Source organism: Lampetra planeri, chromosome 38, assembly GCF_965212315.1.
Source record: "Lampetra planeri chromosome 38, kcLamPlan1.2.h2, whole genome shotgun sequence".
NCBI lineage: Eukaryota > Metazoa > Chordata > Hyperoartia > Petromyzontiformes > Petromyzontidae > Lampetra > Lampetra planeri.
Genome location: NC_136144.1, coordinates 177,926 through 204,055, shown reverse-complemented (window position 1 = coordinate 204,055; position 26,130 = coordinate 177,926). Strand labels below are relative to the sequence as shown.

The following is a 26,130-nucleotide window of genomic DNA, read 5'->3' as shown; positions in this document are numbered from 1 at the left end:
AAGAAACTGGGACATTGGTTGCGAAGTGTGTTTCCAGGCAGCTGAGGTGGTCAGTATTCGCCCCAAGTGGGGGCACGGGTCAATTTCGTCGTCTGAAAGAAACTTTGAAAATTGAGTGGAGCCGGCAGCTCAACTTCAACAAACTCATCTTCCACACACTATCTCTCACGGATGCTGTGATTTGATCGCTCATTTGTATATTTGTGGTTTCATTGCATATTTGCTTTCACGTCGTTTCGTTTCCCAACCACAGGCGCGTCTCGCTTAACGAGCGTTCTTCTTCACTAGAATCTGCTAGAACGCGCAATTTGAATTTAGCCCAATTTGTTCGCAACACGTCCCGTGTTGGCAAGGGGCGTGATCGTCGTAAGGCGGTGCCCTGCGCACGCCACCTGAGCACGTGACCACGTGGCGGTAGCAGCACTGTCATGGCGGCGCGTGGGGAGCGACTCGCGACTCCCGCTCACGGCCAACACCGGTGGCGATTGTACGAAGTGGTCCTGGGACACTCCGAGATCGACTCGGCATCAAATTAGTACGGCGTGTAAACATCGCCACCGGGGAGACAAAGGCGGCCGGGCGTGGTGGCTAGACCCCACTCCCGAGGATCGGCGGGCGGGGCCGCCATCGCAAAATCTGCCAGCCCTCACAAACAACAGCGGTGGGTAAATAAGCTTTTTACTATACTTATATTATTGTTGGGTTACATATATTTTATATCAGGTATGTAGTTTCTTCTTCTTTTCTTTGTGCCCGACGCTTAAGGGCTACACTTTTTGGTAGAGGCAAGTTTGAGTAAAATTCACGTGTACAATATTTTGGCGGTAAAAATACGACTGTACTAACATTCGTGGAAATATCACAGAATCGATTTGTGCGTTACCCCCCCCCTCCCAGAGGTTCACTCAATGTTTATTTTGCAAAATTAGGACTTTTCTCTCTCTCGAAAAAAGTGTTAAGCGTTTAAAAGTCAAACTTAACCAAGTCGTCAATTTAAGTGTCTTTTGCATATTTTTGTTCGTAGGTTTTAATATATTCTATCTAGATTCGTTTAAAAATAATGGGACTACGAGACGTCCAGTTTGCAATCAGCTGCTCGCTCTACCGTCCTCTCCGTGCTGATAATATTTCTTTTCAGAGCGTGACTTATGGCATTAAAAATGGTAAAATAAAGTGCCCAATATGACGTGGGTCTAAAGCCTTCCAGAGATTTCACTTTAAACTATATACATGGATTAGCGAATGTCCAAAATATAAACTGCCTCGTGTTAACCTCCCCATTGTGTTGTCATCCTCGCGTCCGGCAAATATTTACCCGATTGTCAGAGCAGTGGTTCTCAACCTTCTCTGGCTACTATTAGTCTTCTTGTAGAATTGTGTTTCAACCGATTACCCTCACTTGCCTGACCCATCATGGCTCTTGAGAAATAAATGTTTGACTAATGGACTTCGATATGTTAACTAGTTGTCCATTTTGTGAGGTATCCCTAACTAGCCAGTAAGCGAATACAAAATCAACGACGTCATTTGTTCGCGCTCTCTGGTTAATTTTGGAAACAACATTGTTGATAATGAATGAATTTAGAAAGGTCTTTTATATCGTTCTAAGTTACGATATGGATTTAAATATTAGCGTCGTAATTTTCTTTTGGCAGATTCATACGTGATTATTTACCAGTGACTCTCATATGCTATATTTTCACACATTTATAAATCACCTCACGTACCCCCGGTTGCGAACCACTGGCCTAGAGAAGCCATTAGTGACAGACATTACCATCACATCGACAATGAGGATGGCTTTATGAGACCCAAGACTACATGGAATGCACACATACGTTTGAAATTACAATGTGTTCTTTGCGCGGCATTGACCTGCAAGGCTGTGAGCCTGAAATCGATGAAATTATGCAAAACGATCCCACCCAGTTGGGTCGCATAATTGAAAATGACCCTGAAGAAGAATGCAGTCGTGTATTTTGACGGTACACTATAGGAAATGCACAATCGATGATTCATCTAGATAGGGGTCCTCAAACTTTTTAAACAGGGGGCCAGTTCACTGTCCCTCAGACCGTTGGAGGGCCGGACTATAGTTAAAACAACTATGAACAAATTCCTATGCACACTGCATATATCTTATTTTGAAGTGAAGAAACAAAACGGGAACAAATACAATATTTAAAATGAACAAGTAAAGTTAAATCAACAAACTTGCCAGTATTTCAATGGGAATTATGGGCCTGCTTTTGGCTAATGAGATGGTCAATGTCCGGTTCCATATTTGTCACTGCTAGTCGTAACAAGTGATGCAAGTGTGCATTCGTTAGTCTAGATCTGGTTGGAGATTTCAAATGTTTCATTCTGGAAAAAGTCTGTTCACAGACATAAGTGCTGCCAAAGATGGTTGCCATTTTGAGTGCATGGTTCCTGAGATGAGGATATGTCTCAGAGGGGAGAGATGCATAGAAATTATGAAGGCTGCTTGACTTGAATGCGTCTTTCAGAGAGTCACAATTCTGCAGTTCAGCCAGTTCCATTTGGTAAATTGTATCCACATTTTCAATGTCAATAGAAAATGGGTTACGGAAAAGCTGTATGTCCTGTTCATGGAGATGAAGCTCTTTAAATCTAAATTGGAACTCCTTTTGCAATTTTTCCAGTGAATCCACACATGTTTTGTTTGGGAATTGCAACCAATGGTTTTCCACTAACAGATTTTGAGTTGTGGGGAGATGGCAGAAGTTTTCCTCCTTAACTTGTTTGATGAGGAGGCCTAATTTTGCTTCAAATGCTTTGACATGTGATTGCATATCACAGAGGAGCTTCCCCTTTCCTTGAAGTTGCACATTGAAACTGTTGAGTAGCTCTGTTACATCTGTCAGAAAGGCAAGGTGCCATTTCCATTCTGCATCATTGAGCTCTGGTACTTCTTTGTTTTTTGAAAACAGAAAAGCTGTAATCTGTGGAAGTCATAGAAACGTTTCAAAACTCTCCCTCGACTCAGCCAACGGACTTCTGTGTGGTACAGAACATCTTCATAGTCAACATTTAGCTCAGACAGAAATTCCTGAAATTTTCTGTGGTTTAGTGCATGAGCTCTAATGAAGTTAACACAAGATACCACAATTTTCATAACAGAGTCCCACTTCAGTGATTTACTACACAGCGCTTGTTGGTGGATGAGGCAGTGTATGGCTATTGGATGAGAATGGTTATGTTTGTCCATCTCTTGGTTAATGCGAGCAATTACTCCTTTCTTAGACCCCACCATGCTAGGAGCACCATCAGTTGTCACACTGGCTAGTTTAGCCCAATTCAGCTCCAAACCATTCACAGTTTGGCAAACCTTTTCATAGATATCCTCTCCTGTAGTTGTTCCTTTGATGCTTTGCAGTGCAGCAAGCTCTTCTGTGACTTCGAAAATAGTAATTCGTCTCACGAATAAAAATTAGAAGTTGTGCAGAATCACGAACATCATTGCTTTCGTCGAGTGCCAAGGAAAAATAGGATGCAAATTGTCTCCCATTTCTTCAATCCTCCGTGTAATTGTAGGTCCTGAAAAACTCACTGTACTAAATAAATCGGCCTTCTCTGGACACATCTCTTTGGCAACAGAAAGAAGGCATTCTTTAACAAATTCTCCCTCCACGAATGGTCTGCCAGTGCACGTTATTAGCTTGGCAACTTGAAAACTTGCTCGCAGTGATGAAATATTTAGCTGCTTCTGCTTCACAAAAGTATGTTGCTGAGTTGTTAATGTATTTTTCAGTTTTAATATTTTATCTTTTCTCACTTTTCCGACCAAACAATCATATTTATCTTCATGTTGAGTTTCATAGTGTCGACGTAAATTGTATTCTTTGAACACAGACACTATATTCTGGCATATCAGACACACAGCTTTTTCCTTGTACTGCATGAAAAAGTAATCATAAGTCCACTGTTCTTTGAATATCCTACACTCCGAGTAAATTTTTCTCTTTCTTGACATCAGTTTCCTAGGGAGTCAAAAGTGCTATACCAATATATATACAGCGCTACAAAAACAATATACCAGCAATAACTTTGCCCACACAGAGACATACAGACTGCACTGCCCATCAATGCAGTCTGATTGGGGAACTCCGCTTTTACCCCAGGCTCACACTGGTGCGGGTGCCATTAAAAAGTTAATTACACCTGCAGTTTTGTTCACAGATCGCAGTACATCCCCAGCACACAGGAATATCACTGGGAGTGGAGCTGAGGGAGGGAGAGCCAGTCAAGCGCAGCCAGGGGAGGGCTGGCAGCCTTAGGCCTGGGGGGCAAGTCCAGTCAATTGGCCCATTGAACCATTCACCAGCGCAGCCCAATGAGTGCCCACCGCCGCAGCTCAATCAGTGCCCACCGCCGCAGCTCAATCAGTGCCCACCGCCGCAGCTCAATCAGTGCTCACCAGCGCAGCCAAATCAGTGCTCGCCACCGCAGCCCAATCAGTGCCCACCACCGCAGCCCAATGAGTGCTCACCAGCGCAGCCCAATTAGTGCTCACCAGCGCAGCCCAATTAGTGCTCACAAGCGCAGCCCAATTAGTGACCATGGGCCGGATAAATGTCCTCGGCGGGCCGCATGTGGCCCGCGGGCCGTAGTTTGAGGACCCCTGATCGAGATGAAGGGTGAGCAGTCAGATTCATTCCCTCACCCATGTTAACAATTTTGGTCTACCACACCGACTGTTTGGTCTCATCTACACACCGCACAGCAAATGACTTGGTGTTTTATATTCTTAGGTTTTTTTCGGTAAAGTCACGTAGGTAAAACATCAAAATTAATGAAAATAAAATAAAACAAAAATCACGACGTTTCGGAGGCAACACAAGTCTCCGTCATCAGGTGGGACCGTCACAGCCGAATTAGCTGCATCAAGTGAGGCAATGATTCAAGAAGTAATCCCTTATAAGCAAGTTGAAGGGGGGAGGAGAGGGGGGGGGCTCATCAGAATGTGGTAGCCAATGAAAAACAATGGACTCCGGCTTGGACGAGGTTGCTGCTGTACACGCCAACACAATGGACAGAGAGGGGGGAGGGGAGGTCTGATACACATGATAGACAAAAGAACGAAAATGCCCATGTTTATACCAATGCTGGCTGAACAATGAAGAGAGCACTGCCAAAAAATAACTGGGGATGTTAACACTCGGTAAAGTAAAGTAAAATAGTGCCTGTCAGATAAGATGGTCCAAAAAAGTGTAATTAAGTCTTTTTTGCGTGGTTGATAACATCTTTCCAATGATTACTAAGTTTGTACCCATCATCACGGTTGAAATTATGTCTGTTTGTATATTTGTATGGCTTCGTGTACAAACCTTTGATGGTAGCCGGGAGGTTTGCAGAGAACCTTGGTCTCGGAAAAGACAATTTCATGAGAGCCCACCGAGTTGTAGCAATGATCGGCAACGGCAGAAGAATCAGTTCTGCCGTGTTTCAGATCTGACTTGTGCTCGCGGACACGATCAGAAACATGACGTTTCGTTTCTCCAATGTAGCAATCACCACAAATGCAACTCAATTTGTAGACTCCAGGATACTGTAAGTCAGGAACGACATCCTTCACAGATGGAATCAGATCACGGATTTTATGTACTGTACTGAATCGGACTTGGATCTTATGTTTGTTTAGAATTTTGGAGATCTTTTTGGTCACGCCTGCTATGTATGGTAACGTGATGGTTTTGGTCGGAGTTTCAAGTGGCTGTTTCTGTGTGGTGGGAGAGACAGCTTGGCGGATAGTACGGTCAGAGTATCCGTTCATCCTGAGGGCCCGATGTACATGTCTTAATTCACCGGTCAGGTGGTGTTTGTCAGAAATGCCATGGGCTCTGTGGTATAGCGTTTTGATGAGAGAATTCTTTTGAGATGGGTGGTGGTGGGAATCCGGTTTCAAGTAGGAATCTGTGTGGGTGGCTTTCCTGTAGACAGAATGTCCCAAGGATCCGTCAGGCCTCCTCTCAAACAGAATATCCAAGAATGGTAGTTTACCGTCTTTCTCCACTTCCATGGTGAATCTGATGGATGGGTGTCTAGAATTGATGTGGTCCAAGAAGTGGTTCAATGCTGGGAGGCCATGTGGCCAGATGACGAAAGTGTCATCCACATACCTCTTCCACAGGGAAGGACGCAGGGTAGATGTCTGGATGGCGTCTGATTCAAACTTTTCCATGAACATGTTGGCTATAACTGGTGACAAAGGGGAGCCCATAGGGGTACCCTCATTCTGTTTGTAGAAGGTGCCATTCCAGGTAAAATATGTGTTGGTGAGGCAATGCCTAACCAGCGCAGGTGCATCAGAATTCAATCCATTCTGATGCACCTGCGCTGGTTAGGCATTGCCTCACCAACACATATTTTACCTGGAATGGCACCTTCTACAAACAGAATGAGGGTACCCCTATGGGTTCCCCTTTGTCACCAGTTATAGCCAACATGTTCATGGAAAAGTTTGAATCAGACGCCATCCAGACATCTACCCTGCGTCCTTCCCTGTGGAAGAGGTATGTGGATGACACTTTCGTCATCTGGCCACATGGCCTCCCAGCATTGAACCACTTCTTGGACCACATCAATTCTAGACACCCATCCATCAGATTCACCATGGAAGTGGAGAAAGACGGTAAACTACCATTCTTGGATATTCTGTTTGAGAGGAGGCCTGACGGATCCTTGGGACATTCTGTCTACAGGAAAGCCACCCACACAGATTCCTACTTGAAACCGGATTCCCACCACCACCCATCTCAAAATAATTCTCTCATCAAAACGCTATACCACAGAGCCCATGGCATTTCTGACAAACACCACCTGACCGGTGAATTAAGACATGTACATCGGGCCCTCAGGATGAACGGATACTCTGACCGTACTATCCGCCAAGCTGTCTCTCCCACCACACAGAAACAGCCACTTGAAACTCCGACCAAAACCATCACGTTACCATACATAGCAGGCGTGACCAAAAAGATCTCCAAAATTCTAAACAAACATAAGATCCAAGTCCGATTCAGTACAGTACATAAAATCCGTGATCTGATTCCATCTGTGAAGGATGTCGTTCCTGACTTACAGTATCCTGGAGTCTACAAATTGAGTTGCATTTGTGGTGATTGCTACATTGGAGAAACGAAACGTCATGTTTCTGATCGTGTCCGCGAGCACAAGTCAGATCTGAAACACGGCAGAACTGATTCTTCTGCCGTTGCCGATCATTGCTACAACTCGGTGGGCTCTCATGAAATTGTCTTTTCCGAGACCAAGGTTCTCTGCAAACCTCCCGGCTACCATCAAAGGTTTGTACACGAAGCCATACAAATATACAAACACAGACATAATTTCAACCGTGATGATGGGTACAAACTTAGTAATCATTGGAAAGATGTTATCAACCACGCAAAAAAGACTTAATTACACTTTTTTGGACCATCTTATCTGACAGGCACTATTTTACTTTACTTTACCGAGTGTTAACATCCCCAGTTATTTTTTGGCAGTGCTCTCTTCATTGTTCAGCCAGCATTGGTATAAACATGGGCATTTTCGTTCTTTTGTCTATCATGTGTATCAGACCTCCCCTCCCCCCTCTCTGTCCATTGTGTTGGCGTGTGCAGCAGCAACCTCGTCCAAGCCGGAGTACATTGTTTTTCATTGGCTACCACATTCTGATGAGCTCCCCCCCCCCCTCTCTTCCCCCCTTCAACTTGCTTATAAGGGATTACTTCTTGAATCATTGCCTCACTTGATGCAGCTAATTCGGCTGTGACGGTCCCACCTGATGACGGAGACTTGTGTTGCCTCCGAAACGTCGTGATTTTTGTTTTATTTTATTTTCATTAATTTTGATGTTTTACCTACGTGACTTTACCGAAAAAACCTAAGAATATGATTCCTTGCAGTCACGAAAGCTTCAAATCTAGACTTGGTGTTTCTACGTTGGCAGTGGTACACAAGCAAAACAACAAATACATGGACGCATTCGTCAATAACACTGTCTTTTTCCAAAATAAAATATCGACGGTAAACCCTCTCAACCCGCAAGGGTTATGTTCTTGAAAACGCTCGCGAATGTAGAAACCTTGTTCAACAGGAAAAATGGGGTTACATTCCTGGCACGAGTGAACATAGGGTGGGAATGGTAAAAGTTTAATAACACTGACTGCAATAAATAATAAAATATGAATGACAATGTTTTTTTATTCCCTTTCATGATGATGATTTGATGTCAATGGAGATGGTGAGGAATTCATGTGGACGACTCCTAGGGAGATGCAGGTGTTTGATAACAATGCACAGTTATCATTTTAGCACTCGAGAGTATGTTTGTGATGGGGCGACATTTTGGCGTCGACTGTGAGATCCATTAAGAATAAGACGAATGCAATCAGGGAAAGTGTTGCGGCTAGTGCCCCCCAGTGCTATCTTCTCGTATCAAGAACTTATCCCATTTTTCCTGTTGAGCAAGATGTCTACATTTGCGAATTCTGGATTCGCGACTTTTTAAGACCGCTGTACCCGTCGTGAATAGAGAAGGTTTCTATATTGGTATAGTCACTCGTTTGTCAGTGCGTCGTCAACTGCGAGCCGTTGGGGAGTGTCAGGGAAAAGTTGTCCCAGGTCGTCTAGGAAGCCGGTAACATAACTTCTATGATTTCATGGGTCCCACACATTTCTATTTACAGCGATTTTCAATGTACTGCTGGATCAGGGCTTTCCTACTAGAGCTCCTTCTACTGGAGGCCCCTTCCACCAACAGTGACGTGAGCAAGCAATTCCAGGGCTGCGCCTTTACATTTTCAAAATATATCTATTTATTTGGTAAGAGTGTGTGTGTGTGCGAGTGAGTATCAGAGCGTGTGGATTCTGTATGTTCGCCCGCTATTCTGTAGTGTGAGTATGCAAGAGTGTGAGTGAGTGAATATTTAATAGGTTCAAAGAGACTTGGACGACGTAGTCGGAGGCACACTTATTTATTAACCGTTTCACTCTATACAGGCCAAGGTATACAACACTCGAAGGGGTATCGGCCCCTTCACCCATCTAACAGGGAGATCCCACGATCTCTATCCCGGCTAGCCTACTCCCAGGTCCTCCACTACAGAGCTAGGGGAGGCTAGCTGATCCAGCTCTGGCCAAGCTGGGATCACGGCACCCTGAGTCACCAGACCGGCTCTTACAAGAACATCGGCTCTGGGCTCTCGGGGCCACGCCACTGGCTTGCCCTGGTCGGTCCTTAGAAGGACGGCGATCCAGGGGAGTCCCAGGGCCTATCTAGCCGGTCTTCCTTCTTCACTGGTTTAAGCTAAATACTGAACTCCGAGCCCACCGGCTCACCGCCTTATATAGCAACTCCCCCTCCGAGGAGTGGGGCCGTGGGGGATCACAGCGCCGTTTCAGCCCCCCAGGCTAAACGGTCCGGACGTGGATGTAAGCATCCTTCCACGTGCGGGCATAACCACCCCTGGTGTGTTTGTTCGCCCTACCGTAACACTTCTACAAATATAAGAGTGGGTATAAGAGAGCGTGTGGAGTTGGTATGTTCTCCCCCATTAACATTGCATTTTACTACATCAACATTGATAAATGGTAACATATATTACAATACAGTAGCCTCTTGATTATCCGTGCTAATGCCGATGAGGACAGCCGCGGATAATTCAAAATTGTGGATCATCCAAAAATATCAATTTTACTTTACTTGGATCTCTTTGCCAAAAACCACTAATAATGTTTAAGTTAAGGAAATTGAGTTTGTTAATGAACAAAAGTATTTGATTTAGAATGAATGATAACGATCGACCGAATGATGCGCATGCTCAGTGATAACTTTCCTGCTCCCGCGCAGAAGACTCGGCCCACTAAGTGGACAGAAGCATAGCCACGCCAATCAAAATCAATCACACTCCACCCACTTGTCAAGATATGCAACTACTGTACTGTAGAAGCGATCACGTGGATTTCGGATTAACCGGAGCACATAGTTGTTCGGTTTAAGCACGTGACTTGTAATAAACATTTCCATGAATAAGTGTATCACTGTTTTTAGATTATTAATTTGGGATTAAGGGAAACATTCATGAGTTATTAATTTGTGTCAATATCAGGTGCGTGGTTAATCCTTAAAAAGGAAAAATCGCATGCAGATAATCGAGTCAACTGTATTATGAACTAAATCGACATTAACAACATTGCATTCTTCTATATCAACATTGACAACCTTTCTAACGTTCTTAACATTGTCTAGAACAATAAACTATGATAACATGAACAACATTGCATTCTACTTTATAAACAACGATAATATTTCGAAGATGGTAACATTATTCATGACTATAATAAACTTATAACAATTTCCATGCTCCCCTCTGTCACGCGCGCTTCTTTATGGCGTGCCTTCCTCTACTACTGCTGCCACTAAACACTGAGGGGTTGTTTTCACGGAGGTGGACGCCACCTGCATCATGAACACGGCGAATCCACCTTATCGGAAGCCAAGTTCGCATTTCTTCCTGAGAAGTGGAGCTGCTTTGGCTGCATCTGCTGCTGCTATAGCTGACGGACAGAGAATAAATACTGTGTCCGTGCAGACCGCCCCGCCTGAAACTACACTGGGGCACTGCAAGCCTTTCCGCAGTGTGTTTGGCAAGAGGGCGATGTTGAACATTCTTTTGCTAGGACCTTTCCCGGCACACTGAGGAGGAAGATGCTCTGGTAGTACGGGTCCCCCTTATATAGGTGGACCACTAAGGCATCCTTCCAATCTTGCAGCACTCGTCCTCTGTGGTCCAGAAAGTTGTGATTATATCATATCGGGCAATCTGCAGACAAACGCTACCTGGGAAAAGTTCTGTTCGAGAGCACCTATGAAGGCCGACACATCACACGAGAGGGTGGGTGGCCAGCACCACACCTGGCTTAGTCTCCCCAGTGCTGCCAGGTCCAGGTCGTCCTCGGGTTACGAAAGGGTTATGTTCCTGAGAACGATCTGTAACCCGAATTTTCATTATGTCGGTAACTGAACAATTTTACCCTAAAATAAAGATAAAATCCAATAGCCAGAAATAGTTGTGCCTCCCCTACCTGAATACAAGTTCGTTTTCTCTCCGGACTGTATTGCGCTGTCATCTGTTTTCTATTTCTACCTTTATTCTATTGCTGTACATACTCTGCACGTATTCTTGGTTCTTTCGGTAAAGTCACGTAGAAGGGAAATAATAAAAAATAAAACATAATAAGATAAAATTCTCACGACGTTTTGGCCACAACGCAAGCAGCCGTCCTCAGGTGAAGAACCAAAAGAACCAAGAATATGAATCCATGCAGTCACGAAAGCTTTAAATCGAAATTTACTCTGCACTTGCTATGATTTTTTCATTTAATCGAATAACACTACCCATAACTAAACTGGAACATGTACTGGATCCAATTGTTTATGAAAACCACGAAACATTTTAATAAAAATTGTTAATAGAAAGCAGTCACTTCCGAATGTTCTTTTACCGTGCATTAGGCTAGGCCTAGACTTTACATACACACGCACACACAGGCACACACATGCACACAGTAAATACAGTAAAAACCTAACAATAGAAACATGGGGGAAAAAGATAGTTCGAAGCATAGATATCAAACATTTACGTAATGGTACAAAACAATTCAATTGACCATAATCCTGGTGAAGCTTGGGCTTGGTGAAGGGAGGCGTTTTGGTGGAGTGAGGCGTAAGGCGGCGTGCCTTATGCGTCGCTCTGCGGTATTCATACGCAACCTCAACGCGCTGCACTATTTGCGCTTGCGTAACTTATGCAAACATTTCCGCATCTTACATTTTTTTTACATCTATCGGAGCATTTTCATAAAGTCGGATTTCCATAAGTCGGGTCTTCCCGAACCCAGGGACTGCCTGTACTCATTTCAGGCTGACTTAGGGGAGGCCCAGAACAGGTTTATATATTTGTCACTGATAATGGCCGTGAGCAGGAATAGAACTCGGTTTTCGCTGGGTTCACACCAATATGCTACTGCTCCCCACTCGCAAACACTTGTACATTATCACACGCACACACACACACTCGGACACGCTCCCAAACACATATACTCGCTCACACTCTACACTCTTGCAAAACATACAGACTCAGCACGTGGTTTCAACTCAGCACTTGCCCCAACGTAGCATTGAGGCTATGGGGGAATCTTTGTGTTTGTTGTTGTTACAGGACCAGGACTCCTTGGTGGCGGGGAGTCGATCTGCACATTCGTCGCCGGCGCGTGGAGCCACCGGCTCACCGGCCACTCCCAGAACGCGTGCGGGAAAGGCAGGTGGTGCACAGTGACACGTGATACGTGTGCAGTGGATTCCTAAATATCAGCGTCTTATCTCCACTTACACTTGGCAAGTTTTCTCCCGGTTTCCTCCCACATGATGCTAATCTGTGACGAGTAATGGAATTTGTCATAAAACATACAAATGTGGCAGCACCCGTCTCACGGTGTCTTAGTTAAATCACTGGCATTGCTGTTACCATGGAGAGTGACATAGCCGTGGAGACAGGCGTCCTCATCGTATGTTGTCTTGCTACTCCAAGGGGGAGGTTGGCTGTTGTCGTGAAGCCATCCCACCCTGACTGTCCCCACCCACCAACACCACCTTCCCCATAGTTCCTGCACGAGCTCCCAACACGTGGAGCAAGACGTCGGTCATTGTGCTGAACCACGCCTTGCGGCACGACCCAGAAACACACCTGTGAACCAGATACGATTCTTAAGTATCCCAGAGTTGATTTTATGTCACCAGATGAGGACTCGAGAGAGGAGTTTGGATGCATTTGCAAGGGTGAAATAGAGCAAGAACAACCGCATCCCGTGAGGAATCAAGAATATTCCATGAACTCCCCGTGGTGGGAGTCTGCTCAGGCAGATCCTGATCCCGCTCCTCTCTCCTGTGCTCCCCCGCTGCACCTCGATGCGCTGCCACATCGTCCACCCAGCAGCGAATCAATTGGCGAGCGTCTGCTTCTCTCTGTCTGCCCCCCGCCCCCAGAGCGCAGCTGGGGTCTGCACCCAGCTGTGGCGCGGCGAGTGTGGTGGGAACTTAACACCAGCGGCACCACTCGCCTACCTGGAACTGCGCGCCGGTCCCGGGGCAACTGGCATGGCTACAATGCAACGCGAACTCGCAGGGAAGAAATAGGTGAGTTTGTGGAGGGGAGTAGAGTAAGATGGAAGGGGAGAGGCAGGGGAGTGTGTGGAGGGGCGTAGAGTGGGATTCCAGAGGAGCGACAGTGAGGGTGTGGAGGGGAGTACATTGAGATGAGGGGAGAGACTGGTGAGTGTAGAGCGGAGTAGAGTGAGATGAGAGGGGAGAGGCAGTTGAGTGTGGAGGTCCATTGAGATGAGAGGAGAGGCACAGGTGAGTTTGTTGAAGGGAATAGATTGGGATGAGAGGGGGAGACAGGTGAGTATGTGGAGAAAAGTAGAGTGAGGTGAAAGGGGAGAGGCAGGGGAGTGTGTGAGGGGAGTACAGTGGGATGAGAGGTTAGTGACTGAGTTTGTGGAGGGGAGTAGAGTGGAATGAGAGGGGAGAGGCAGTTGAGTGTGTGGAGGTCAGTAGAGTGAGATGAGAGGAGAGGGACAGGTGAGTTTGTTGAAGGGAGTCGAGTTGGACGAGAGGGGGTGACAGGTGAGTGTGTGGAGAAGAGTAGAGTATGATGGAAGGGGAGAGGCAGGGAAGTGTGTGGAGGTGGAGTACAGTGGATGAGAGGGGACAGAGGAAGCAGAGTGTGTGGAGGGGCATATAGGCGGATTCGAGAGGAGTGACAGTGAGTGTGTGGATGGGAGTACATTGAAATGAGGGGAGAGACTGGTGAGTGTGGAGTGGAGTCGATTGGGATGAGAGGGGGAAACAGGTGAGTTTGTGGAGTGGAGTAGAGTGGGATGAGAGGGGAGAGAGACAGCTGAGTGTGGCGTAGAGTTATATGAAAGGGGGAGACAGGTGAGTGTGTGGATGGGAGTAGAGTGACGAGAAAGGGGAGAGGCAGGGGAGTGTGTGAGGGGAGTACAATGGGATGAGAGGTTAGTGACTGAGGTTGTGGAGGGGAGTAGAGTGGGATGAGAAGGGAGAGGCAGTTGATTGTGTGGAGGTCAGTAGAGTGAGATGAGAGGAGAGGTACAGGTGAGTTTGTTGAAGGGACTAGAGTGTGATTTGAGGGGAGGGACAGGTGAGTTTGTCGGGCGGAATATAGAGTTGGAGGAGAGGGGAGAGGCAAGTGATTTTGTGGAGGGGATTAGAGTTAGAAGAGAGGGGAGAGAGGCAGGATAGTGTGTGGAGAGGAGTAGAGAGATATGAGCGTGGAGAGACGGGTGAGTTTGTGGAGGGGTGTAGAGTGGGATGAGAGGGGAGAGGAAGCAGAGTATGGAGGGACGTAGAGGGGGATTCGAGAGGAGTGACAGTGAGTGTGTGGAGGGGAGTCGATTGGGATGAGAGGGGTAGATAGGTGAGTATGGGGAGGGGAGTAAAGTGAGATGAAAGGGGAGAGGCAGTGGAGTGTGTGGAGGGGAATACAGTGGTATGAGAGGGGAGTGACAGTGAGTGTGGGGAGAGGAGTAGAATAAGATGAAAGGAGAGAGACATGTGAGTGGCCTAGAGTGAGATGAGAGGGGAGAAACAGGTTAGTGTGTGGAAGGGAATAGAGTTAGATGAACGGCGCGAGACAGGTGAGTGTGGAGAGGAGTAGAGTAAGATGGAAGGGGAGAGGCAGATGAGTGTGTGGAGGTGGAGTACAGTGGGATGAGAGAGGAGTGACTTGGTATGTGGAGGGGAGAACATTGGGATGAGGGGAGAGACTTGTGAGTGTGGAGCTGAGTAGAGTGAGACGAGAGGGGAGAGACAAGTGAGTTTGTTGAGGGGAGTAGCGTGAGAGACGGGTGAGTTTATTGAGGGGAGTAGAGTTGGATGAGAGGGTGAGACAGGTGAGTGTGTGGAGAGGAGTAGAGTAAGATGGAAGGGGAGAGGCAGGTGATTGTAGCCTAGAGTGAGATGAGTGGTGAGACATGTTGGTGTGTGGACAGGAGTACAGTGGGATGAGAGGTGAGTGACAGTGAGTGTGGGGAGAGGAGTAGTGAGATGAGATGGGGGAGACAGATGAGTTCGTGGAGGGGAGTACATTGAAATGAGGGGAGAGGCAGGGGAGTGTGTGGAGGGGAGTAGAGTGGGATGAGAGGGGGAGACAGGTGAGTGTGTGGAGTGGAGTCGAGCGAGGTGAAAGGGGAGAGTCAGGGGAGTGTGTGGAGGGGCGTACATTGGGATGAGAGGTTAGTAACTGAGGTTGTGGAGTGGGATGAGAGGGGAGAGGCAGTTGAGTCTGTGGAGGTCAGTAGAGTGAGATGAGAGGAGAGGTACAGGTGAGTTTGTTGAAGGGAGTAGATTGGGTTGAGAGGGTGAGACAGGTGAGTGTGTGGAGTGGAGTCGAGGGAGGTGAAAAGGCAGAGGCAGCGGAGTGTGTGGAGGGGTGCAGTATAAGATGAGAGTGGACAGAGAAAGCAGATTGTGTGAAGGGGCATAGAGGGGGGTTCGAGAGGAGCGATAGTGAGTGTGTGGAGGGGAGTACATCGAAATGTGGGGAGAGTGGTGAGTCTGGAGCTCAGTAGAGGGAGACGAGAGGGTAGAGACAGGTGAGTTTGTGAAGTGGAGTACAGTTCGAAGAGAGGGGAGAGAGGCAGGATAGTGTGTGGAGAGGAGTAGAGAGAGATGAGCGGGGAGAGACGGGTGAGTTTGTGGAGAGGAGTAGAGTGAGAAGAGGGCAGAAACAGGTGAGTGTGTGGAGCAGAGTCGAGTGGGATGAGAGGTAAGATACAGTTTTGTGGAGGGGAGTCTAGTGGGATAAGAGGGGGGGACAGGTGAGAATGTGGAGGGTGAAGGAGTGAGATGAAAGGGGAGAGGTAGGTGAATGTGGATTACAGTGGGATTTGACAGGAGAGACACGTGAGTTTGTGGAGGGGAGTACAATGGGAGGAGAGGAGAGAGATAGTTGAGTATGTGGAGTTGAGTAGATTGAGATGAGAGGGGACAGGCAGCAGAGTATGTGGAGGGAGTAGAGTAGGATTAGAGGGGAGCAACAGTGAATGTGTGGAGGGGCGTAGAGAGATGAAAGGGGAGAGACAGGTTAGTGTGGAGGGGAGTAGAGTAGAGTGAGTTGGGAGAGACGGATGAGTTTGTGGAGGGAAGTAGATTGAGAAGAGGGGAGAGGCAGGTGAGTGGACGAGTGAGATTTTATAGATGTGAGACGAGTCACTTTGTGGAGGGGAGTAAAGTGAGATGAGAGAAGAGAGACAGGTGAGTGTGTGGAGGGGGGTACAGTGAGATGAGAGGGTACAGGAAGAAAAGTGGTGCTGAAGGTCACATGTCATATTTTTGTGCCATGGGGTTGACTGGTGGTGCCAGGCTATGTGCAGGATATCATGGGACACACCCAGGTGTCAAGGGGTTGACTTATGGTGCCAGACTAGGTGCAGGATGTCACTGGTAGATCCTTGTGCCATGGGGTTTATAGATTGTGTGAGGCTATGTGTAGGAGGTCACGCTACAGACCCAGGTGTCAAGGTGTTAACTGGTGGTGCCAGGCTAAGTACAGGATGTCACAGGACAGCCCCAGGTGCCAAGGGGTTGCTGAAAATGCCAGGCTATGTGCTGCAGATCACATGATTGACCCAGGTACTTTGGGTTGCCTGATTATGACATGCTTTATGTAGGTTATTGGACAGACACAGGTGCCAATGGGTTTATTGATGATGCCAGGCAAGGTGCAGAAGGTCATTCTGCAGGCCCAGGTGCCAAGGGTTTGAGTGATGGTGCCAGGCTAGGTGCAGGAGGTTTCGTGACAGACCCAGGTGTTATGGGTTAGCTGATGTTACCAGGCTATGTGCAGCAGGTCTCATGACAGACCCAGGTGCCAAGGGGTTTAATGATGGTGCCAGGCTAGGTGCAAGAGGTCACTGGTGAGACCCTTGTGCCAAGAGGTTGACTGATAGTGTCAGACTATGTGCAGGAGGTCACATTACATATCTAGGTGCCAAGGGGTTGACTCATGGTGCCAGGCTAGGTGCAGGAGGTCACGGGGGAAACCCAGGTGCCATGGGGTTTACTGATGGTGCCAGGCTAAGTAGAGGAGTCATTGTATATCCAGAATAGTCTATTGTTTTCTACGTAAGTCATTGGTGATCGAGCTGAGACCATCAACTCACAGAAATTGAGGACCAGGTTTAATCACAACTCAGTGGAAGTCTGTGTGTCTCTCTGATCCTATGGGTGCCTTGTGTGACTCACTGGGTCTCGATGTAAATCATTGGTGGCTGGGCTGAGACCATAAAATCAATACAACTTGAGGATCCATTTGAATCACAACTCGGTCTATGTATGTGTAGGGTGTAGGTGGATTCCCGCTCACGGCCAGCATCGGTGACAACTATATTTGCCAGCCACACGATGGAGCTATGCGTGGGGGTGGACGACCTCCTGCAGTGGCAGCCACAGCCTCGTGCCCGACCCACGCAAGGGTGAGAGCGACGCTGCACACGCACGCCTCGCTCGCGACTCGCCCGCTTGCTCACTCCCCTTGGTCTGTTTCACTGTCACACCTCTCTACCCACACTTACTCACCCAAGTCTATCTCACTGCCACACATAGACCGTTCACCTCTTCACCCACACTCGCCTACCTGGATATGTCGTACTCACCTCTCTATCCATACTCACTTACTCACCTGGCTCTTTCGGACTGTCACACTCACCTCTCTAGTGTCCCCTCTAGTTGAGGCCCTGCAGCCAGCAGTGGCTTCAATTATATATTTCAGGATTGTATCTCATCCTCCCTTAAACAATGTGTCTAATGCACTCTGGTTCCTGGTATAGTGTTTAGTGAGCGCTGTGCGAGGGTTCATTGAGTTTAATTTTTTGTGTCCGCTATGCCATTATATTTGATGAAGCCCATGAATGGACACTGTACACCAATATTCCTCCTGGGCTGCTGAGAAAGTTAGAACCATTTACCATATTTATAAAGGAAAGTTTAAACCTCAGTGTAATGAGCTAAGATTGACAGTAATAGAACAGCTTTACTCCCTGTACATAATTTAATCGTCAATGTACTGTATGTGTAATGCAAATTGTCAACATCAGCCCTGGTATCTGCACTGCTGAATGAACAGATCCCCATACCATCGGCATTCCTCATTGCCGTGCGTGCTGCCGCAATCAATCGCGCTCTTGAACTTATCTCATCGCTCTGTCTTGCCCTTGTTTTCTCCTTTGGCTGCAATTCCGGCACCGGTTTTGTCCATCGGCTATCATCCCATCAAGTGGTGTCCAGCCTAAGCCCCCTCTTGCTTTTCTTAACAGTTCGATTAGCGTGGTTGGCTTTATACCGTGCGAAAGAAGTTGTACATAAATACAATAAGATTGATCTGGTTGTGTTTGTCCCTGATTCACGTGTTCCCTTATCTGTTTTTCACTGTAATCCCAAGAATGCAACTCTGTTCTTTGCATACGTTTTAGCTTAGTCTCATTGTTTTCTGATCTTTGTCACAGTGGGTAATGTGTACCGATTGAAAACCACCTTTATTATTCAGGCACTTTGTTATGCTGCTATTGATGATCAAATCGATATTCCAAAAGCACTCTCTCCTGCCCTAATTGTCTTCTTTATTTCATACTTTTATTCACAATTCACTTTCAATTACCACACCTCCGATTAGCACAGTTGACTTTGAATGGTGCAAAAGAAGTTAAACATACATACATACACATGGTATTATATATTTTTCTTGGCAAATTCAGAAGAAGTGAGACGAGCTGAGGATTATCATTACATCTGCTCCTCTTAATGCAGAGGTTTGAGTTGATTGTGTGGTTGATGTTAGTGTGGCTTTAAAATGCAAGTATCGATGCCGTGCTATTGCATGTGATGAGCAGGTGGTGTTGGTTTTCAGTGCTATGGTTATATTGACCGATGCTGCTTTGTTCCCATTCTGATTGTAGGTCAACTCTGACAAAAAGTAGTCGGTGGCTTTTGATATATCAACATGAACGTTAATTTTGTTGGTTACCAAAAACCTGTGGAATTTACGTAAAGTCTTATTCTGTGGATTTATTTTAGTTGGCATATTTATTTTAACGACTAAATAAAACAGATGATGGGTTGACTAAAATGTTGCAGGTTATTGTAGACTAATACTAAAAGAGTGAAATGCTCACGAAATCAACACTGATCATCACCAACCTCAGGAACACAAAGGCCTCGCCACTGCTTGGTGCACCAGCCACTGCACGGTCTCTCTAGTGGAGGCCCTTCTGCCAGCAGTGACACGAGCAAGTAATTGTAGAACTGCACCATTACTTTCTACTTTTAATCCAGAGATTCTAAAGCGCTTCAACCACAAGTACACGAGCACCGTCTTAACCATGGAGGGATGTAACTATCTCTCAGAAATGTTCTACAAGTACAGATGACTTCCCGACGATGTCTGCTTCTGCCCAGGCGAGGGGCACTTTGAGACCACGTGGAGTGACAGGCTCACGGGCTGAACTCGTGTGAGTCTGATCCATGTGTAATAATCTTTCTTGAGACGGCTTCGGGATCAGTCCTTTTATTTCCACTCCACAATACACTTCGCTCACTCACTTTTCGTTGCTGGCAGACAACGGAGAGAGGACAGACTTCGCACCAAGTCCCCACCGCGCACGTGGCACCCCCGAGCCCCGTCCGCGTGTGACCCTGCTCTTGTCAGTTTCCAGTCTGCTCTCGATCGTTCTCCCTCACTCTCTCTTAATACCTTCGTCACGTGGTCCCCCCAGCCAATCGTTCATGGACAGCTTCGACCATTCTCGATGGTTCCCTGTCAATCCCGGGACCACGCCCCTCATCCGGCTCCCCATTAGCTGGGGCCCCGAATGGCTAGGCCAATCACTCCTGATGCCATGTCGTGATCACGCCTGGGCCATGGTCCCTATCTTAACCCTTATTGGCTACAAGCAGGACCGGCAAGCCAATCCCCACGTGAACCCTCTATGGCTGTTATTACACATGTGTCACAGGTAAACATACCGGGTTGACTAACAGTTGCAGTTACCTGGGTTCCCAACTATGTCAATGCAGTGGTTTGTAACCGTTCATCGTAATTTTTTTCGCAATTCACCTTAGATTAGCACACTTTCTTTTAGTATGGTTGGCTAGATCAGTCTCTGAGTGCGGAGGAGTGCAACATTCCTTCCCATACAGATGGAACAGGTGGCGTCAAGATTTGTGCTGTGCTGCATTCTAACAAACATTTGTGTGATCTACCAACTCTTGCCTCCACAGTACTGGATCACAGGCTTGCGCCACCTCCGCCTGGCTGAAGTGCAAAACCAATTATAATGTTAAATGTTGACAACTCTTATCTCATTTTTCCTGTCCATCTCTTGTCATTGTCATAACCGAGGGTTGATGTCCAAGGACGATGCTCTTCATTTTTCGTGATCTTCAGGCTCTCTCATGGAGAGTCCCGTCTAACTGTTCACATTTTGCCACCAACTGATCAGTTCCTCCCTCTTCCCCGTTTCCTTTCCATTTTTCTTTGCAGAGTTATCTTCATCAAATCCCCAGCTGACCCAGGATATTTCTCACATTGCCAACTTTCTCATTATCTGCTCTTACCTGTGGACAAATGCAGATAAGGCAAAAATGTAATCACAGATAATTGGATTTTAATCTTGATTTGAAGCTTTCGTGACTGCAGGAATCAATACTCTTTGGTTCTTTTGGTAAAGTCACGTGGGTAGAAAATTCACAGAAAAAATAATATATCACGACGTTTCGATCGCAACACAAGCGGTCGTCCTCAGGCAAAACAAATAATCCTGCAGTGGCACTGCTGAACCAGCGCTTGTGTTGCGATCGAAACGTCGTGATATATTATTATTTTTGTTTTATTTTTCTACCTACGTGACTACTGAAAGAACCAAAGAATTGGATTTTAGTCACTATTCCCAATGTGTGTGTTGTGTGTCTTATCTGCATGAGCAGAAGATGCCAACCCCGTGCATTGTGTCCGGTTTCTTCACCAATGCTGCCAAACTGCACCACCGTGAATCTTACAGGTGCCGTTTCTCCATATTGCCTCATGTTTTAATGTGACGAAGTGGTCATGTGCCTTCGGGGTTATTGAGATTATCACGAAGGTTAGAGAGGTGAGACTTTGATGGTTTGTGTTGAGAAGAGATAAAGAAGGTGTAAGGGAAAGGTGCTATGGAGATGTTACTGATGCAGCACAAAAGGAGTAGAGGGCGACCGAGGGGGAGATGAGAGGCTGCGGTGGCACGAGACACGAGGACGGTGGATATGACGAGAAAAAAGGCACGGAATGGAAGCTCATGGAGAAAGGAAATAGAAGCAGCTGACCCCATGTAATAATGGAACGTTTGGCTTAGAATAAGAAAAGTTGGTTGTGTGGTTCAGGGCAATCAGAATGGCTATGTCCTAAATGAAGTGATGAGCACTGCTGAGATCCTGGATTAAGAGGGGTATCTACCTGTTGCTCTGAAAGAGTTCACAATGGCCAGAGTCAGAGACACTACGCTGGCACTGTTGAGACCTGAGATTGGATCCCTGGTATTTTCTGGGTTTTTTTCAGGGGTTTGAGTGTACGTGTGTAGAAATTGGTATATGTGTTGCAGGACGCTAGTGGCTACAAATCCAGCGACCTAAGTTTGATTTCGTGCCATGGCTCGCATCAGTGGTGAGTGATATCTGAACCAATTCGAGTCTCCTATATGTGTAGACTCAGCTCCAAATAAGTACATGCTTCAGTGTGTAGTAACATCAGCAAAGGGAGCTAGGCTTGGAACTGGCCCCACCACCCCCTTGTGCACATTGCCAGTCTTAATAGGCACATGCCAGCAGCACTTGCCTGGCATGTGCCAGGCAGCCTGTATAAACTATGTGACTCTTTGTGTTTTTGTTTTGTGTGTGTGTACGTATGTGTGTAGTGGTGGGGAGTGGTATTGTAGCGGTTAGCGAGCTGCACTACGAAACTGGTGACCCGAGTTCGGTCCCGCTCATGGCCAGCACCAGTGACGATTATCTGAACCGGTTTTCGGCCTCCTCTATGTCGACTCAACCTGAAATCAGTACCTGGTGCGGTGTGTAAACAACCACTTGGGAGACAAAGGTGGCCGGGCGTGGTGCTGACTACCCAGCTCCTAGTATGCCAGCCGGACTTCATGGGTTCTTGCAAACACCACTTGTTCCAAAAGTTTGGTAAAGGCTATATGTGGTATCTTTGTATATGTACATGCTTCTGGGTCAGTGTCTTTGTCAGAGAAACTGATCTAACAGTGCTGAGATTCTTCATGCTGTCCCCAGCTTTGGTTGTCTCACTGGGTTCATCATGGCCAAGTTGGAGACGTGGACAATTTCATGCAAATGTGCGTGTTTTATATTTTTTGTTGATATTAATGGCAGTAGACGTCTGTTGACTAGTACTGTTTTTCCACTTTTTCGTGAAACAGGACGGTAGGAGATGACTTTGAGCCCTACATCCACACCACCTCCGTGCTCAATGCCGAGAAGCTACTGTAGTGGTAATAAACCCGCAATGTTTTTTATTTGTAAACCTGCATTTTTTTACATATTTTTCCAATTTACCGCGATTGTGCTCTCGCTATCATGTCATGGGTCCCCAAGTATTCATTCGTGTCTTACAGAGCAATACAAGCATTGTTTTAGATCATAGCCCAATGAATCTGATTTAACAGAGCTACTTTGTACCCTTTAATTGACCTTTCGTCCACATAGTAAAGGGCAGGACTTGCCCACCCGTTTCTCATATGAGAGTAATGTTAGTCGTGCAGAATTACAGTAATATGATGCGTTATTTTGTGCAGTCAATGAAGACCGGACTGAGACCATTAATTCACTCGATTTGAGAACCCGCTTTATTCATAGGCAGCTGCCTGGATTCGAACTCAGGTACTCGGTGGTGCCAGTTCGGTGCTCTGGCCTCTAAACACCAATGTGTTAAATACATAAGCAACCTTTTTAATTAGCAACATTCTTTGAACACTTTGCCAAAACAATTTGGATTGTGGAGCTGTGGCACAGTCATGACGTTGCTTTTTCTCATGCCTCTGCTGGCAGAAATAATTTCCACAAGAGGATGCTCGTGTGAGAGCCCCTTTACAAAGTATTTGGTCTACTCTTCCACACTGGTCAGATGTTTTACTGCTTGGTATAGGCAGGGGAATTTAAGATTACTTGACCATTTGTTTCAACTGCTGTGCCAGAGGGTCGAACGAGCAACCTCCCTGTTGCCAGGCCAGTGTGCTAGGCATTGCACCACAGCAGCCCCCTCCAGTATTTAATTAATTCTAAACGAGGGTCACTATCTGCGTGCTTGTGTGCACGTGCGTTTGGGTGGTGTTGAACGAGATGGTGCAGATGTCTCGCTTCTTCGTGAGGAAAGTGACGGCACTGGAGCCGGCCTGGCTCACGGGACGCGCTCCGCGCTTCTCCTGGCAGAGGCCTCATTGTCATGAGAAATTGTGCCTGAATGATTCAATTGGGGATATACATAGCAATCGTAACCCACTCCTGTGCAAACCTGGCAAGACTCTTCTGAAAAATAGTCAATGTGCTCAATGACGCTTTGCTACGTAAATCAGCATGATAACCAATGTGACATGAGCCTGTGAACCAGTGGTTTGTACTTGAGGTTTGGTAGATTTTGTGGAGATGGAGCTATCGTGTTTGCTGGGGGCATGCGCCTGCAGGGTGATGGGATGGTACCTGTAGGATTTGGTACAGCAAGTATGTTTGACATAGAGTACGTTGCATATCCATCCTGATCAATTCACCGGCCACACCCAGTGCAGCATCTTTGCATGTTTTGACTGTCATTGCATATGCATGCTCGGTCACATATCCAAAGGTTTCACCGATCTGCCTATACCACACTCCCCAGCAAGTCGGATATGCGACGTAGTACTGAATGACTTAGCTTGAGTGTTATCTTGTGGTTTCTGTGGGCTTTCTCTGGTTCATTTTCACACGTATAATATTCAAAGGGGACAGATTGCAAACAGACACATTGAAATGAAATGTTTTCCTGTTTAAACACAATAAGTTTGTACAAAATAAGTGAATGTCATGTTTTAATATTGCTTGCAATGTATATATTGTAGGAAGATTATTCTTACAGAATGTTTTGTTGCACTATATCCATAACAAAACTCTACTATGAAGAAAAAATGTTGTGGTCATCCGTCGTGAAACATTAGTGTATGCTCTCAATCAGCAGCCATGATGGTCACTGATCAAGGCTACTTACCACCCTGCACTGTCCTGTGATGCCAGGACCCGTCCCCTGCACACAGCCCATCTCATCGTTCCATTTCCACCATGGACAACTTCCTGTGTGGTGAGTTTTCTCCCCACTGAGTACATTACAACGTTGCAAGACCCATGCTGCAAATTTACATCTAAAATCCAAGCACATACACTTTCATATGAAGTGTAACCTTCTGGCTGTAGACAGGAGCAAATGTTAGGAATAGATTTAGAGGTAGCGATAGTATGGTTATGAGTATTAGTTATACTAATTGTGCCTTGTATGTATCCAATGTAAACCATAAGGGAGGGGCCAATATAGGTTTGTATTAATTTAAGGCTGATTTGACCTAGGGGAGACCTAGTATAGGTTCAGACTAATTTAAGGCTGAGTTGACCTAAAGGTGAAAGCAAGTTTCCTAAATTCATGGTGCCTGTCCACCCAGCAACGAGTTGATCGACAATACGCATGTGGTGAGGTAAAGTGTGGGTACTTCCTTTCCAAGACGCCTGGCCATCTTGAAAGATAAGTTATAATCCTCGAGGAGCTCTCCAGAGCTCCCCCAGTTGAGTTTCTTCCGCCGGCAGTGGTGCGAGCAATCAGCTGCATGTTGATATTTCTGAGATGAGCACTTACACTAAAACAATGTTAATTTAAATGTACTTTATTTCACATTTCAAAAGAAAATTTGTGATCAAAAATGGAATTTGACTCATCGCCTATATTTGTTTTGTGATGCTGGCAGATTCGTATGTGGACGTCTCCGATTCCAAACAGTATTCCTCTTCTGTGAAGATGTGGACGACGGACTTGTCCCAGACCCACATTCTCCACCGAGGACCACACGCGCTGCACACGAGCCGCGTGTCCAGTGAACCCCAGCAGCGACGTCTCGATGTTCCTGCCTGCCCACTGAATGACACCTAGCAGCGCAACAACACTGGATTAGAGTTACAGTAGTGCAGAGGCGGGTCTATAAACTTCGTAACGGGAGAGACGGTAGTGGCGACATTTTAAGCTGCTTAAAACATGTCTTACTGGTAAATATCAATAAAATATTATTTGGGTCTTTTGGTAAAGCCACGTAGATAGAAAAAATAACAGAATAGCAATTTTGCCGTCTCAAGGGGGATGCGATCGCCCCCATCGCCTCACCCTTGGAAGGAACCCGCACGATTGGCGTGATCACAAAGGTGTACAGCAAGTGCCGGACATCTTAAAATTGTTGAGCAGCCAGTCTATGCAGACGAGGGCTCACATGTTCACTGCAGCAGGGCTCGGTGCAGCTGCACGTGTGACCCTTGCGTCATTCCGGTTCCTTCAGAGGCTTGTCCACCTGAACCACTTGACAGTGGAGAGACTGAGATGGGGAAGAAGGGAGCATCTGTTTTAGTAAAGGAGACGGTATCCAACACAGTCCCTACACGTGTGTACTGTGATTGCTACTTTAAAGAAAGTCTCATGGTTTAAAAATGGAAGATGTTGCTCACGCACTATTCCCTCTTTCTGTTCTGTGTGGAAGAGGATGATGACGGCTCAAGATATCTGTTTTTGAAAGATGTTACATCCAGGAGCTCCAGCATTAACTAACATTATTTAGAACTGCTTTTTCTACTTCTTTCCCGGCACTTATTAAGCATTGTTGGATATGTATGGTGGGAAATACGTTCAACATACGTCCAGCAACCTGCTGTCAGGATATTTCTTCAAATTCAGCCTAAAAAGTCAATAGTGCAGACTTTCA

The 26,130-nt window shown here is 46.4% G+C and overlaps 1 long non-coding RNA gene across 6 annotated transcripts; it reads left to right on the top strand.

Annotated features, from left to right (window-relative positions):
* The first annotated feature begins 369 nt into the window (after positions 1-369).
* On the top strand, positions 370-26,130 carry LOC144731176 (uncharacterized). Of its 6 annotated transcripts, XR_013587922.1 has the most exons (8): positions 370-661; positions 12,246-12,344; positions 13,070-13,219; positions 17,449-17,580; positions 21,086-21,159; positions 22,570-22,641; positions 24,354-24,476; positions 25,132-26,130. It is a non-coding gene; the product is annotated as an uncharacterized LOC144731176 (long non-coding RNA). The 6 variants fall into 6 exon arrangements; XR_013587923.1 differs by lacking the exon at positions 21,086-21,159 and having other exon boundaries at positions 24,357-24,476; XR_013587919.1 differs by lacking the exon at positions 21,086-21,159.